This window comes from Brassica rapa, chromosome A03 (assembly GCF_000309985.2).
Source record: "Brassica rapa cultivar Chiifu-401-42 chromosome A03, CAAS_Brap_v3.01, whole genome shotgun sequence".
NCBI classification, from domain to species: Eukaryota; Viridiplantae; Streptophyta; class Magnoliopsida; order Brassicales; family Brassicaceae; genus Brassica; species Brassica rapa.
In genome coordinates, this window is record NC_024797.2 from 32,573,943 (window position 1) to 32,584,845 (window position 10,903).

The following is a 10,903-nucleotide window of genomic DNA, read 5'->3' on the forward strand; positions in this document are numbered from 1 at the left end:
TCTTCTGGAACCTTTCCACTTATGCTTTTTTTTTCCAGACATATTTCAATATCAGGTTCTTTTGAAACATTTCCACTTATGCCTTCTTTCAGACATCTTATAATATCAGGTTCTTCCGGAACCTTACAACTTTTCTCAACCAATATCTTTCGGGGATTTTTATCTCTAGAACCCGCTAGTCTCCCCCTCTATAACTGAACCCAAGGTTCATTCATTTTGTTACCATCAGTTTGTTCTTTAGGAACATCAACTCTTGATGGAACATTTTCAGCGGGTATATCATGTCGTATCTGTGAACACATTTGGTAACTGGTTTGCCAAATTATGCAAATGCACAATTTTCTGAACTTCCAGCTCTCTTTGATTTGTAGGGGGACCAAAGTGTAACAACGAATGTGTACACCATGTAATTTATTTAGGAATTTCTCAAATTCCTCTCCCTAACGCTGGAATTCATTCTCATTAAAATGGCAATCGGTAAATCATGGCGTAAACATATCACCAGTTACCGGTTTAAGATACCTTATACACAGCTTGTTCTAACTCTTCTAGAGTTTTATACATTCCCGAGAGCATTTTTAACTCTCCAGGGACTTCTAAATATCAAGATGCAACTCAAGTCGTTCTTGTCCTACCAGACATATCAATATATTGCATCTATTTTATATTTTCTCCAGTGACCTTGGAACAAGACGCTTTTCATACCTCAAGGTCATCTTTCATTTCATTCTTTGGAGAAATATATACCTTGGACTTTTGGTCCAAAAATCTCTCGTTATTCTAACGAGCTTTATATCGAATTGATGGCCAATCAATTCACTATACCCTCATACATAGAGGTAGATTCATAATCTTTACTTTTATAGTGCTTTTTCATTTATTGTCGACGATCTATTTTTTCTTTGGTTCTATTTTATTACCCGTACTGATATGGTTAATCGAGATCTCTTTATCATCGATGATTTACTCAGGTACCTGACTATTATATTAACCATATCAACGGTCTCATCATGAGATTCATCCACTATTCATATATTTGCTCCTTTTCGAGGATTCTTTTGAACCAAAGTGGTCTATCAAGTCTTTAGCATGCCATAGACTCATATATCGTCCGTTTAGGACACTATTTTCTTATTGGAGCATTTTCAGCTGGAATATGAGATTTCATTATTTCATCACAATGTCTGGCAGGTATTTTGGAAATGGATTATCCTACTTTTCATTGTAATCCATTTCACATATCTCATTCCATCAGCTTATCATATGCTTCTAGCAAACTTGCGAGCATATTTGTAATTATTCATATACTTTATCCCTCTGGATTGTATATGTCTTTATTACATGCACAACTGCATGTTTACATCCGATCATGGGGATCATCTTACTTGAGTTTAATTTATCAAGTTCTTTTTCGAGTGCGAACATAATTTTTTCAATGTTCCACTTACTAGGATTCTTTAATTCTCTCTCTAGAGATGATGACACTCCATGTCTAAAATCTCGTACTGAATCCCACTCTAGAACCAATAACATATTCAGTTTTCCCATTTGGGATGAATTATGTTTCAAATCCTTTAGAGTGAGATCTAAATTTGGGGTCTGCTTAAAGAAATCACATATTGTGAACTTGTTTGATGATTCATCACCCATGATGGTTTCCTTTATTTTCTTGACATCCTATATGTGAAAAACTTCTAGTTTTTCAGCATTTCACAATAATGTTGAACATTATTGGAGATGACTATATATCAGTAAACTTCAGGTTTACCATTCATTAATAATTTTGCCATCTTTTTCTTATGCATGTCTTTTCATCATAAGTTCTGCTAAAGCCAATAATATGTTTATATTACTAGATACTATACTTATTTAGTTTGAGAGAGGAAAGATATTTGTTACCTTTAGTAGTCATGTACGATGACTCAATATCTGCTATGTATATCTATCTCCATCTTGAATCTTAAAATCTCATTCAGAAAGATAATTCTCATATCACATCGATATTTTATTTTTATTTTCTGGACCAACCAGAAAATCTGAATCATCAAGATGAGTATTGAAGCTATGAAAGATGGTTCGGGCTCATAAGAGACGAAGTTTAATATACTTCCTTTCTATTTCTCTTTTTGATTTTCCGTATAGATCGGCTAAATATTTGGCGTACGACAACTACATACCCAATTTTCTTTTTTTGGCCGTATCTATAGCAAACTTTTTTTGTTTGCTTTTTATCACCCGACCACTTTCATTTTTCGTGAAAGTTCTAATTATTTCACATGGACGAAATCTTCTTCTTCGTCCTCTTCCACGACCACGATAGCGGCTTCTACCGCATCCAAATCCTCGTCCTTTTCTAGTAGGACTGACTTGATGGTTTAGTATCATGATTTTATTTTTTTCAGTTTTCACGGAGGATTTATATCAACTCCAACCATTTAGTGAATCCTTTCTTTCAAAGATTTATTTATCAAAGATCTTTCAGGTATTTTCTCATGATACACCTCATCTTATAAACCATCATTGAATTTGTGTAAATATCATGGCTTTATCTTTTTCTCATCCGATATAGTTTCAACTTATCGATGATTTCTCAAAGCTTATTTTCTCTCAGTTGCATCTTTGCACCCACTGCCCAAGTCTTATAATTATTTTCGTAATATTAAGGGTATTTAGTTTGAGCTTTGTCAAATTTGACATGATAACCATATTCATGGAATAATAATATATAAAGACGGAAATTTAAATGCATAAATTAAAAGCATAAAATAAATGCATAAATTAAATTGCCGAAATTTAAAGAGCATAAATAAAATCGGGAGGCTCAGCCTACCACATGATCCGAGGAGTCATTGACTACCATATTGATCATTTTTATCAAGGTTTGAGGAGACATGGTTTACCATATTAATCTTTTCTTTTTATTCAAGGTCCAAGGAGACTTAGTCTACCATTTTTGACTTTTTTTTATTTACGGAGGCAAAGCCTTCCACGTGACCCTCCTTTTTTTTCAAGTCACGGAGGTAAAGCCTACCACGTGATCATCTGATCGTAAATGCACAGCCTACCATAACGATCAGTCGGAGAAAGCAACGCCTATCATCCCGAAAAATAAACGGAGAAGGACTAGCCTCTCACTCCGGAATAATAATAATAATATTTAAATAAATTAAGTATATTAAAACACATAAATTACCTCGACTGGTTTAAAAACTTTCGGATTGATAAACCTCAGTTGGTCAAAACTTCGTGCTGATAACGTGTTGTGAACTATTAGCTCAGGATATAAATGATTATGTATATACTTGTATTTATGGAGAAAATAGAATAATAATAAAGGAGAGAGTGAGAGTTGGTCTTGTAATTGTGATGAGTAAAGAAGAAAGTGTTCTTCTTATTATTGTTGTATCTTTTTCATCTTCTACGAACAACAACTTTACTCAGTTATTTATAGTACAACAAAATTACATAGTCATCATCCCTTTAATAGAGAACAAGACACATAGAGATGACTAAGATGATGTTATAACAGGACAGGTATCCAAGTTGGATAATCATCCTCTTTTGATATTTATCTTCTAACAAAAGCCAATTATTTATGCAGCCGTGGCATTTTTGGGAAATGGATGCAGATTTTTTTTTTTTTTGACAAAAGGCAAGGATGCAGACCTTTTATCACAAAATATCCTAATAGTTTATAAATTTTGATAGTCTAGAAAACAACATATTAGTATGTTTCAAATAATGACTAGAAGCTATAATTTATACTATATTTACTTTTTTTTGAACTGCTTTATTTACTTTTGTATACTATGTTTTATCGACAAAATAGATACTATTAACAGACCAAAAAATATATATATATATATTGTACGAATTGTACATTGTTCAAGTATGCACTTATGGATATGATTACCTCACTCGAATATTTGTACCGATCTTCAAATTTTATCAATCTATTCAGTTTTTTATTACAGAAAAATAATTGATTCTGTCAACGCTTCGTTATATTAGGCAGTATTCTTTCGTTGTGATTATACAATATTACAATGCAAATATAAAAAGCTCAATAATCTATTCATTTATACGGCACCAATCGATTTTTTTTTATCAGTAAACCAACCCACTTGATTTCACTAGCCTAAATATATGGTTTAATAATCCGAAAATGTTGAAAAAATATATAAAGTTTGAATATTACCATATGAAATCAATATATATTTCTTAGTATTTTTTTCTAAGCATTTTTCCAATTTAAAAGTGTGAATGTTGGTATGTTCAGTATGTTTCATATAGTTGATCCTTCCAAATACCTTGCCTGGTGTATGTTGGCTAAACGCAGAAAACAAATTACACATATGAAATAATACTTCATCCCCACAACTATACGTATTTACGAACGTAAATATATTTAGCACATTAACAACTAAAAATCACTACAAGAAAACACAACTATAACAACGAAAATTAATGAGGAAATTTAATCTTCGTAAATGTACGTTGACTTTACGATTATCTTACGAGAAAATTTAAAATCAACGTTAGTTCGTTGTAAAATAACGACAAAACGATTTCTTCGTAAAAACGACGTGTTCCTCATAAATTCGACGTAACAATAGCGTCTAGTTTACGAGGAAATATTTTACGTTTACTTAACGACAAAATTTCGAGTCCACCAACTTTGTAGTTGTAACACGTTTTTTGTTACGGCTACCTAACTAAATTTCGTCGTAAATTTCTAGTAAACTTTCAACTATCAGATTCGAAAATTTCATATAAATATAGATGTTTGAACATCATTTTAAACACAACAACAAGAAAAAAAATAAAAACGTGAAAGAAAAAAAAAGTCGGACTCCGGGAATATTTTCGAGTTGCAGAGGTGGATGTATATGCACAAAGATGCTAACGGGAGAATGACGAAATAATACCTCGAAGGACTGTAGACATTTATGCATCAAGCAGATTCCACACCGCTCGCCCAAGAAAGCAATAAGATGTTCTATCTTTGTCGTAAATGCAACAATTCGAAATTGGCAAATCGTGAAAATGTTTGAAAGCATTTAATAAATAGAGGTTTCACGCCAAATTACTATATCTAGTTTCAACATGGAGAATGTTATAATTATGAGAATGAAGCTAGTAGTAATAGCAATTTTCAGGAAGAACCGGTTGATCATCATTTGCATAATGAACATAGTTATCATCAGGAGGAGCAAATGGTAGATTATGATAGGATTCATGATATGGTAGCTGATGCATTCGTAGCTCATGATGAAGATGAAGAACCTAACATAGATGCAAAAAAGTTTTATGAAATGTTAGATGCAGTGAATCAGCCACTTTACAGTGGTTGTAGAGAAGGTCTCTCTAAATTGTCATTGGCTGTTAAAATGATGAATATTAAAACTGATCACTATCTATCTGAAAGTTGCATGAATGAATGGGCAGACTTGTTTAAAGAGTATTTGCCGGAAGACAATGTGTCTGCTGATTCTTATTATGAGATTCAGAAATTGGTTTATAGTCTTGGGTTGCCTTCGAAGATGAGAGACGTTTGCATCGACAATTGCATCGACAATTGCATGATCTACTGAAGAATCAGGTATTAACTCAAACTCTTAATTTTTGCAGGTGGATCGATCAAACTCTTTTTTCATACATGATCTGTATTTCAACGTTCTCTTTATTTTTGCAGGTTGATTATGACGACGAAGCAGATTATCCTACGTGGTTTCACGAAGTAATTCAAGCTCCACTTGCAAAGGTTACCACATCACATATATATTTCACACGAAGCTATATTTTTCACACATATGAGTGTGGTAGACAGCGGGCAACCAGTAACTATAGAATATGTGTGAAAGGCGAAACATATTTCTACGGGATCATGCAGGAGATTATTGAAGTCGAATTCCTAGGGTTATTGAAGCTGAAATGTGTCATCTTCAAATGTGAATGGTTTGACCCCGTCGTCAACAGAGGTGTTCGGTTTAACAAATTCGGTGTAGTTGATGTCAATGGTGGACGAATGTACATCAAATTCTTTTTTTGGCATACATGATCTGTATGATTAATTTCTACGTTGTCGTTATTTTTGCAGGTACAACAAATTCGAGCCTTTCATCTTAGCTTCACAAGCAGACAAAGTTAGCCTCATTCCATACCCTCGGATGAGAGAATCGAGAATAAATTAGTTAGCCGTGATCAAAGTTACACCTCGTGGACGAATCATCAATGGAGAAGAACCACCATTGAAGGAAGAACAGATAAATAAAGTCGAGAAACCTGAAAAACAAACTTATGACATTCCTTCTCATTGATCCTCATAATCATGAGTACGAAGATCTTACCGACGATACCACAGACGAAGCTGTTGAAGACGAGTTTAATGAATATGATGATGTTTCTAGTGATGACGAGAATGTCGATGTATCCGACTGATGTATTTGTTTTTAATATGATTGATTTTCAGACTTAATGCATGTGATTTGATGGATTTAATAATGAAAATCAATTTATATAATTTAATTTTGTGTAAAGGTAATGGGCAGTTTGAATTAGAAAGAAGAGATTGAGACTATAAGTTAAGGAACTGTTGTTTTATAATTTGGGGTTTGGAATGGAAAGAAGATATTGAGGTTAAAGGGAAGATGGGTTTGGGGTTTGGAATATATAAAGTAGAAGATAAGAAAGATGGGGTTTGGTGTTTTGGATTTTAGGGATTTAAACATAATCCTCGTTACTTCTTCGTAAACTAACGAGGAACTTACGAAGAATCTTAAAAATAAAGAACGTGGGACTTGTTAATTCTGTGTAAGTAGAATTCGTCATAAAGACCTCGTAGTTGGAAAATGCGGACCTTTGTATTTACTCGTAAATAAGAACATGGGCCTTGCTATTTCCTCGTAAATTAACGAGGACGTTACAAGGAAACAAAACGCGGGCCTTTCTAATTCCTCGTAAAAAAACGCAGGCCTCGCGAGTTCCTCGTAACTTTACGAGGTAATTACAATGATTACTAATTTCTTATATATACACGCGAGCTTCTCACTTCCATTTCGTCTTCACTTCCTCTTTTTCTTTCGTAGCAATGGTACGTACTCTCTCTATTTCCTCTCTAATTTGATTACTTTAGGGTAGATTAGGTGGTTAGTGTAGGGAATTCAGATAGGTTTACGGATTTTATGTTAATTAGTGTTGATTAGATGGTTAATGTAGGGAATTTTGCTAGATTTATAGAATTTTTTAATTATAAAATTTGTTAATAACTTTTGATGTTAATTTTAAAAAATAAAATTTCTTTCCAGACGGTTCGACAGAACAGACTTACTCCCCATTACAGAGAGATGTTCGGGGAGCCTGGTAATCGTTTAGACCCGTCTTCTTCAGCTCCCGGTCCTTCTTCAGCTCCCGGTTCTTCGCGTCCGGAGACTGTCCCCGAGACTCAATCTTCTCAGAGAGTCTCTCGGTTGCCTTTTTCTGGTGCACCATCGGTTCCTCGAATCGTTGCACCACCGGTTCCTCATGCTCATGTCCCAAAGGTGCCTCCTCTGATGGCTCCTCCGATGCCGGCCATGATTAATCCTGATTTGATGATGCCGCCGAGTTCTCCTTACTCGCAGTACACGTTCGAGGACCTTCTCGCTCAGCCACAGAGAAGGTTTATCAGTCCTAGACCCCGACCGATCAGACGGAACTTTGTGTTAAGTTACATTTTTTTAAATTATTTTAAAATTCTTTTATAACAATAATAAATAATTTATACTTTAAATTTGTTTTTCTTTTCAGGTTTGAGGTCGACAGATGTGTTGCTTGGAACGTAACCGAGACGATCAAAGGTTACTTCTCCGAGCCACATCCGAACTGGAAAAAGACGCCGATCTACGTCAGTGGTTCAAAATTTTTGCTGTGAGTTACTATTAATTAATTATATATAGTTTAATTTTTTCTGATTTAGATTTTTTAATTTTTTAAAACTAACTCTTAATTTAATTTTTTCTGTTACAATAAAAATACCATTGGTCCATGGGGGTCAATGAGAAGGTGAAGAAAACGTTTAACGCGAAGGCGAAAGCTCGCTTGTTGGACACGGTCTCTAACTGGAAGGGTGACTGGATCGTGAAGGAGTATGAGCGTGGCAAACCCCCTGAGCTCACCACGGAAGTGTGGGATGGCCTCATCCGGTATTGGTGGGATCCTGACTCCATTAGAGTCGCTGAATCTTGCTCTGCCTTCCGTCAGACGGTAGATGAGCACGGCCACGAGCCGATGCTTCACTCTACGGGTCAAAAACCCCACGCCGGTATCCGTCTGGATATGGTAATTCAATACGGGTCAAGAACTCCCGTCTCTTTTGCAACTTTACAAGAGGATCCACAAGAACAAGGAGGGCCAATTTCTAGATGCTAGGTCCGAGCAGATCTTCAACGACTTGGTTGGTCGGGTTGAAGACAACCAGACCTAGCTGACCCAGCAGTCCACCGACGGATTACCCGTTACTTTATCCACACTTGAAGTGAATAGGATTTACGAGAAGTTAAAAAATTTTAATTTTTTTTTTATTATTCATTTAATTTAACTTTAACTTTTTACTAACAGTATTTGTTTTTTATTTTTAAGGTTGTCCCTAAGTAAAAGGGACGTACGTTGGGGATTGGTTCCGTCAACGATGTTCCGAGAGCGACATCGTCTTATGGTCAGAGACGGGATGATGAAGTCACTCACCTGCGTAACGAGTTGGACTCGACGCGATCTGCGTTCACAGCTCTTATGGGTGGAGTCGAGGGCTTCTTGGACGTTGTAGCGGTCACAAATCTGGAATGGGAGTCCTTGTTGAGGAACATGCGAAGACAAAATCCCATTCCAGGCGAGTCATCCGACACACATGACGAGGCGGATGTACAGAGGAGTGAGGAATTCTACCGGTGAACGACCCTTAGTTCTTTTTTTTCTTTTCGTTGATTCTATTATAAATTCAAAACTTATCTATGTATAAAATGTTTTCGTATTTACATTAATTTTTAAATTATATTTTTATTAATTAATTAAATATTTTTTTTTTATTTTTTATTTTTAATTCTGGAATATAAAAAATCGAAGTAATTTCAAAGCTAAATTACGACTACATTGCGTGGAAAGTTTATGAAGAAGTTACGAGGAAAACATTTACGTCAGCACTACGAGGAAAGCTTAACGAGTATTTTATGTGGAGGAGTTTACGTGTAATTTACAAGGAATGACTTTCGAGTTATTTACAAAAAAATGTAGCGTCCTCCTTACGTGGAAAGGTTACGTGGTTTTGACGAAAAATACTTTTCTTTGTCTTCATGATGAAATATGTTTCTCGCTAGTTTTCGACAAATTGGCGAGGAAATATGCATTACGAGAAACGAATAACGATAAAGCTTGTTTTCTCGCTAATTCCTCGTAAAGCCTTATTTACGATGATCTTACTACGAGTTTCGCCGTCGTTAATGTTGTCTTTTCTTGTAGTTAATGTGGAAATAGTATTAATCATTATTTAATCGTATCAGTTATTTTCATCAACTACCGATCACATTTGTACCGTATATACTATACTAACTAGTAGACCAATCATTCAGAATCGATACACATCATTTGAACCTCATAACAAATAAGCTTCGGGTTTTTGATTAAATATTGATGTAATATACCATTTCAGAACACTTAAATACGTCTTAAAATATGTTTTCTTCTCAGATCAAACTAGTTGTACTACATATGATGACGATAAGATGTGTTTGGTTTTTAGTGTCAACAATAATATTTTATCCTTTTAACAAATTAACGAATATCGGAAATATTAAGGTTTAGAATGGTAAAAGCAGTTCAAACGATGCAGATCAAGCGGATCATACAGATTAAGCAGGAGAAGTGCGGATCAAACGGATCATGCATGAGATATGCAGATTAAGCAGATCATGTAGGCAGATTAAACAACTATTATAATTTTGAATGATAAAAATAGTTTAAATAAAGAAAATTATTGTTTAAATCATAAAAAATATAATAAAATATATCAAAACATAATATAGAAATATAACACATACACAACAATAAATCTTGCACTGAAACCATGCTACCGCAATTTTGAAATCAATATATAAATAAAATAATTTTAACTAACCTACATATTTAAATTATACTCCCTCCATTTTTTTATATAAGTCGTTTTACAGCTATACACGTAAATTAAGAAAACCATTAATTTCTTATATTTTCTAAACAAAAATATCATTAATTATTTACTTAACCACAATTGAACCAATAGAAAAATAAAAGATATATTACCATTGGTCATACAACATTCATTACTAATAAATTTTACATAGAAAACCGAAAACGACATATAGTTTAGAACAAAAAAATTTCTCTACAACGACTTATATTAAAAAACGGAGGGAGTATTACTATATTTTGCATAATAGACATTATAATTAAACACTCATTGTAAATATAATAACAGATATTTAACTAACCCACATAATTACCTTTCTACAAAAACCCCTCTTTGCTAATTTATATTCATATATATATAAAATTGGAAGTTAAAGAAATAAATTATACCTAAATCAGATAAACGAGAGTATTTTTTTAATTACGAATTTAGTTAACTATAAATATAGAAAATGGTTTTTAAATAAAGTGTAAGATTAGTTAACATAACCAACATGAGTCCTCTTCTTTTTTTTTATGTATAGAAATAGTAAGTAGTTATATTTATAGATGATAATTAAATATTTTCAGAATATTTTAGAGAAAATTATCTATTGGTTAAATAGAAAGTGGAACAATTGAACAACATTAAAAATGGGGTGGGTCAAACTGCATGCACATGTCCTGCTTTTATGCAGAAAATAATAAAAAAAAAACAGTTCTCCAG

At 33.7% G+C, this 10,903-nt stretch overlaps 1 long non-coding RNA gene across 1 annotated transcript; it reads right to left on the bottom strand.

Moving 5' to 3' along the window:
* Positions 1-209: 209 nt before the first annotated feature.
* On the bottom strand, positions 210-9,822 carry LOC117132901. The gene is made up of 2 exons (XR_004456631.1): positions 9,584-9,822; positions 210-9,546 (listed from the first exon to the last, which is right to left on the bottom strand). It is a non-coding gene; the product is annotated as an uncharacterized LOC117132901 (long non-coding RNA).
* Positions 9,823-10,903: the final 1,081 nt, after the last annotated feature.